Genomic DNA, 6000 nt, shown 5'->3' on the forward strand with positions numbered 1-6000 from the left:
CACTGAAGAAAGTTCTGGCAAGACATCCACAACATCCTACCTGCAGTTAAACTTCAAAGGAAGCCTGGAAACACGTTAGCGTACAGCTAAGATACGGCTAACAGTATATATATATTAACCAGTGTAAAGGCCCTCTCCAGAGTAAAATCTCATGCTTGTTATCGCCTTCTAAGGTTTTAAGAAATATAATACTATAATAACCAAAAAGAGAGAAAGCTACAGGGGGGTAAGTGGAATCGGATAAGTTATTCTCTTGCCCAACAGCAAACAAGAAATAATGAGGGGAGGCAGAAACGCAGACCCTCCCAGAACTCTGTTCTTCAAAACAATAAAAAAAAACACTCTTATCAGGTTATAAGGAGACGTGTAAGCAAAACCCAAGTGATAAGATGAGGAGGAACAAAGGTGAAGACAAGAAAGTGTTGGACACTCCATTATTGTTTTCCTCTTTGTTAGCAAACAGTACATGAAGGTTTTTGAGAACTTGGTGATCTTTCTTGTCAGTCACGTACTGTACTGTGATAATGGTTTAGATTCGCAGTGATTCACATTTCATAATGAGGCAGGGTTTAGTTTCCTTTGAGAAGTCAAACTCCTGGTCGGTGGAAGGAGTCGTGGAAGTGAGAAGTGTCCATTTCAGGACGCGAGTCAGATCTCAAAGGCAATGAAATTTAAAGCATCATTTCGTCTTGTGCCTGCATTGTGCTGTTTTGTTTTTATTGCGAATTTGAAGCACAGAAAAGAGGAAAACAATGGCACCTTCGTGAAGAAGTGTCTGCGATGGGGTTTCATTTCAGAAGAAAGATCTTGAGAGCAGCAGTCAGAGGGCCATCCCGAGTCTATTAGAGCCAAACCATTTCAGAATTCAGCTTATGAATGTGCACTTAAAGTCTGACAGGGCAATTGAGACAGTTCATTTTGCTACAATCCTCCATGTTTTATTTCTCATTGATCTGTTCTCCTCAAACTGTACACTTGGATTAAGCGTGTATCTATATTAAAGAGGTATAGTAATACATCGTAACCCTGTCGACAGACAGCCTGGAATATTGGGAATGTCAGATTCCCTTCTAGTGCAAGACAACTTTTAATAAAACTGGCAAGCTGTGTGGAAAACTTTGTGATAATTATGAGGCCTCTTCCCTTGTGCTGTAGAGAGAGAGAGAGGGTGAAGTTCTTTTCTGTTTCTTGATAAATGAAATGATTGCGGTAGCTTGAGCTGGATTAACTGAGCAGCAAGGGATTTGTGAGGGCCTAATGTCAGAATTAGTGCTTTGTGTCAAATCACTTACAGACCAGAGTGAGGAAGAACAAAGCTTTTATGAAAGAAATACTTTTTTTTTTTTTTTTTTGAATCACTTTTTGATTTCTACTTGAAGAGCTTGTATTTGCTGGAAAGTTCTAACACAAATTTTTTATGAGATGAGCTACCTGTAACATAGTTTGTCACGCTTAAAATGATTTTGGTCAAGCTTAAAATGATTTTGGTCACACTTTAAGGTCCAATATCAATATTCAGTGGGAAAACTATTAACTACGACTTTTGTCTCAATAAACTGTAAATTTACTGCTTATCTATAATTATTAATGTAGTTGTTAACTTTAGTGATTGTGTAGGATTAGGGAAGTAGAATATTGTCATGCAGAATATGTGCTTTATAAGTACTAATAAACAGCCAATATGTTAAAAATTGGCATGCTAATGAACAACTTGTTAATAGTGAGAATTAATTCCAATGCTAAAGTTTTACCATGATTTTAAACACAATCACTGACTATATAGTATTGCTTAGAAATCACAGATTTGAAGAAGTGTTTTCGGACTTGAATTGTAGGACAAATGTCACACTGAATTAAGAAATGGCCAAAAAAATTTAAAGTTTGAAATTAATCTTGTTTTATATATATATATAAAAAACTTTGTATCATTACATCTACATTTGCTGTTGTTGCTGTATATATAGTACACTTGAACAAAATTATTGTAGTAATTGAGAAATTAACTTTTGATGACATGAATGCACCGTGATTTATTTTTGACACATTTTTACAGAATTAAATGCAATTTTAACTTTAAGCTCCTCATGTTTAATAATGTTTAATGAGACATTTCTGTGTGTAGTGTGAGTCTAAATGACTGCACGTTCTAAAGTGTTCTTCTCTCTGCTGCAGGTTGAGAGCACTCTCTCCAGCACATGCCACCCTCATTAGTGTCCAGCAGCTGAAGACGCGAGGTCACAAACCCAATGAGTTGTCCATTTCATTCAGCTTTGCCGACAGGGAAGGATGACCACTATGACCAAATGTTGCGGTGTGGTCTGACAGCACATTGTGTGCAACATACAAAGTGGCTTGAATAACCCTTGAACCTTGTGTGGAGTGCATTCTTTTTTATGAAACTACCAACTTTTCAACATTCTTGTAGATGTTATCCATTCAATAAATTGTGCATTTTTCTAAAAAAGAGAACAGGTCTTGTGATTTATTTGCTCAACTGTGGGTGATGAAATATTGAATATACTGGGTATTAAAATGATCAGTCTCGGATCCATTGAGAGGGTTGACATGGTTGAATCAGTACCACACTAAGGGACTGCCACACAGGGAATTATTACTTCAGTCTGAACATGTCACTTCTACAATATTTCTACGATTATAATGTACAATTATCCTTTCTTTCCGTTCTTGGATCTAAGTTTTCTCTGGCTTGTCATTGTTCAAAAATTTCACGCAAACAATATGAAAGCGCAATAATGTCTAGTCTCAATGTCATTGCTTGGATTTGATTTATACACATTTTACACAAGTATTTCACAAGCATAATGCAAAGTAGCTCTCCACATTTTGTTCTTGAAACCGTTTAGTCCCACATAATGTGACTAAGGTAAAATGAGCAAGACGAATTTCATGTTTTAAGAGAAAATCTGGTTTGCTGTTTTCTCTGGATTCTATCAGGAAGTGGTCAAGATGCACGAATAAAGCTGCTTTGGTCTGGAAATGAAAGTTCATATATTCTGCTCTTTCTGCATGTGTCACAAAGAGTTGATCACATGGGAGTCTACCAGAACACCTGAACACAAAGCCATGCATTGTGTGTGATCCTGACCTCAGTGTCATGTGACTCTGTTATGGCCAGGTGTTGCCTGCATCTGGAGCAGAAAAGACCAAACCAATCAACCCAAAGCAACAGCGAGGAAAGGAAATTTTATGGGAAAACTGAAATAAAATGCATTGAGAGTGTGAATTACATGTGTGTGCAGTGGGATTGAAAATACTAAATCTGTGGGGTTCAAAAAATGCTATTAGTATTTATTTATTTCATGGAAAGAAACATCAAGATTTAAAAATGAGAAATAGCATGCACTGTTTACTCTATAGATCACTTAAGACATTTCTGACATTAAGCATGTTCTTAAATGTTCTTGCTTCTATTGAAGCTCAACATGCTTTTTGAATCATGTATGCTGAATGTTGAATCATCTGGTTTTATATATATAAAAAAATAATTTTCAATAGTTAAATAATGTAAAAAAAAAAACAATTTAACAACATAAGATGTTACATAAGCCTTATCTATATTACCAATGATAAAAACTTAAGAAACAGTTATTTATATATTAAATTTGAGCTGTCACACAGAGAATTCTGGGAATGGCAGTTTATGGTTTCTTACCGCAATGACTACAATGACTTCTTTCTTATGTGCAAAAATGCTACATTAACAGCATCCTGCTGTGAAATTATATGAAATGTAAAGTTAGATCTATTGCAGTGTTTGTATTGTTAACAGTTGTGTTTTTGCAGTTTTTAAACACTTAAAATTACAGTCATTGTCATCATGTCATTCATTTTTATTTATTTATTTATTTATTTTTTGGAAAGGTAAACATTCAGAATATTTTCTGCAAGGGTTTAGTTTAGAGATGGGACAAAGAAAAGTTTAAAAATCAGTATAAGAATAATTTTGTTTATGGTTAGTTGACATAAAACACAAAAACCCAATGAATGTGTCTGGTGTCTTTCACTTAAGACCCGCATGAAATCCTCATTTTTCACTGACCGTCTTACTGAAATCACACACAAACCCTCCAGCAGTTGTTCTACTTCCACAGACCAGCATTTAGTTGATTCAGTAGCTCCAGACGGCCTCTCGGACATCTGACAAACACATGAATTCACCATCTGAGTTGTTTCAGTCCAAATCTTCAGATTAATGGTCCCAGACTTGTAATCTATAACACAGAGATGGAAAATAATGAAGAATTACAAATGACGGGCAGAGGCAGAATCTGATTAGGCATATTGACTGACTGATGTCCATTGTAAATCTATGATGACTGATGTTCCATCTTCAGTTATGAAACACAGTTTTAGAGTAGATCTTCCCAGAACAATGGCACCGGCTGCCCAACTCCACGGCACAATTGAATTGTCTGTAAGCGCACAGAACCACAAAAAGCCCCTCTAGCTTTGCTTTAGAATCACTTACGAATGATCCGAAATCAAATGCAAACAATAAAACTCAATATACCTTTTGTTGACATTTGAAATTTGGAGAAAGAAAATAAACTGAGAGTGCTTTTAAGGCCACAGAAAGTGACCTTGGTGAGGCCAGCGAGAGGTATCTAACTTTAAAAACTCCATTACCTACTCCAGGACTTGCGCTCTCTCTCTTTTCTAGCTTTAAGAAAGAGGAAAGAACTGTGCAGTATTTCACCTTTATCTCCCGATAGCAGGTCTTTGTGTTATCTTATCCTTATTGGAAAGAAGGGAGAAACGGGAAGGAGGGGAAAAGCCTCCAAGGCGTGATACACCACGCACTCCCCACGGATGGTGAGATACCAAACACTTCCTTTCCAAACTTTCCACACTTTCATGCTAAAGGAGATGAGAGCCAGTTGAATTGTAAAGGGAGCTTCTTTTGGATTTCTCTGCAGACAAATAGAGGGATACATCTGAAAAGCTAAGCATATGCTGCAGCACAAGGTGTATGCGCGCCTGCGCGTGTGCGTTTGCGTATATGTACTCGTGCGGGTCGGGCTGAATAGCACAAAGAGAACTTTTAAAGAGAGAACTGTGACATATTCCCAGAGTGTCTGTCTGCCAGTCAGAATTCCCAAGCATGCTGGGTGATGTCCTCTAAAGCACAGATCTACCTGTGCAAGAGGCCCCTGTGACAGAACACATGCCGCACTGATTTTCACAGATGGGTTTCAGTGGCCTGTGAGGTTTCTCTCTTTCTCGCTTCAAACTGAGAACGACAAGTTTTGGGGCCACTCTAAAATTGTAGCAGGTTTTATTTATTTATTTTTTTTTGCCTGGCACCCTGTGTGAAGTCTGAACGTGACGGGTTTAAGTCATAAACACAAGCAGACACAATGTAAACTGCCTGTGAAATGTTAGGCTTCAACAATTTGATTTACATAAAAATGTTTTTACCAAAGGTTTGCACAGAAATTCATGAGCATGTCCAAATGACAATAATTTGATTATGAAGCTAGGCTATTTTGTGTGGTTTCTTTTTTGGTCAGTGCAGGCCTACATCCCATTTTAATACATTTTAAACATTTAGAATCAAGAATCCAGAATTCCAGAATCTTGATTCTTGACTTAAGATTTAGTGAAATTCCCATGGCTACTAAGCTGACAGCATTTACTAAAAATGACTGCTTTCCAGCGAATTTTCACAGGTGAAATCCAGTCATTACAATCCACCTAGTCCCAGCCTCAGACGTACAGCCAATGGTCTTGTGGGCATGATGTCTGAGGCTGAGACTGTGCATACGGCACACAAAAGTGGAAACACTTCAGGAGTTTCAAAGTCGTCATCGGGTAGGATGAATTATACAGGATTTCCAGGAGACGTGTGTGTCGCGTTCTTTAACGTTCTTTAACACCTGGAAACAAAGATGCCTGGCGCCAAACCCCCTCACGATAGAAGAAAGCAACTGTGACGATGAGCGCTTATCAGGATCAACTAAACGCTGGATTCTCAAAAGT

The 6000-nt window shown here is 37.5% G+C and overlaps 1 long non-coding RNA gene across 3 annotated transcripts in view; it reads left to right on the forward strand.

Moving 5' to 3' along the window:
* The window catches only part of LOC132141025 (uncharacterized), a 36517-nt gene extending 34048 nt beyond the window's left edge, over positions 1-2469 (forward strand). For all 3 annotated transcript variants that reach the window (XR_009433866.1, XR_009433865.1, XR_009433864.1), the window contains exon 4: positions 2173-2469. This is a non-coding gene — a long non-coding RNA (uncharacterized LOC132141025). The remainder of the gene's footprint in view (positions 1-2172) is intronic.
* The last annotated feature ends 3531 nt before the right edge of the window (positions 2470-6000 follow it).

This window comes from Carassius carassius, chromosome 5, assembly GCF_963082965.1.
Source record: "Carassius carassius chromosome 5, fCarCar2.1, whole genome shotgun sequence".
In the NCBI taxonomy this organism is placed as follows: domain Eukaryota; kingdom Metazoa; phylum Chordata; class Actinopteri; order Cypriniformes; family Cyprinidae; genus Carassius; species Carassius carassius.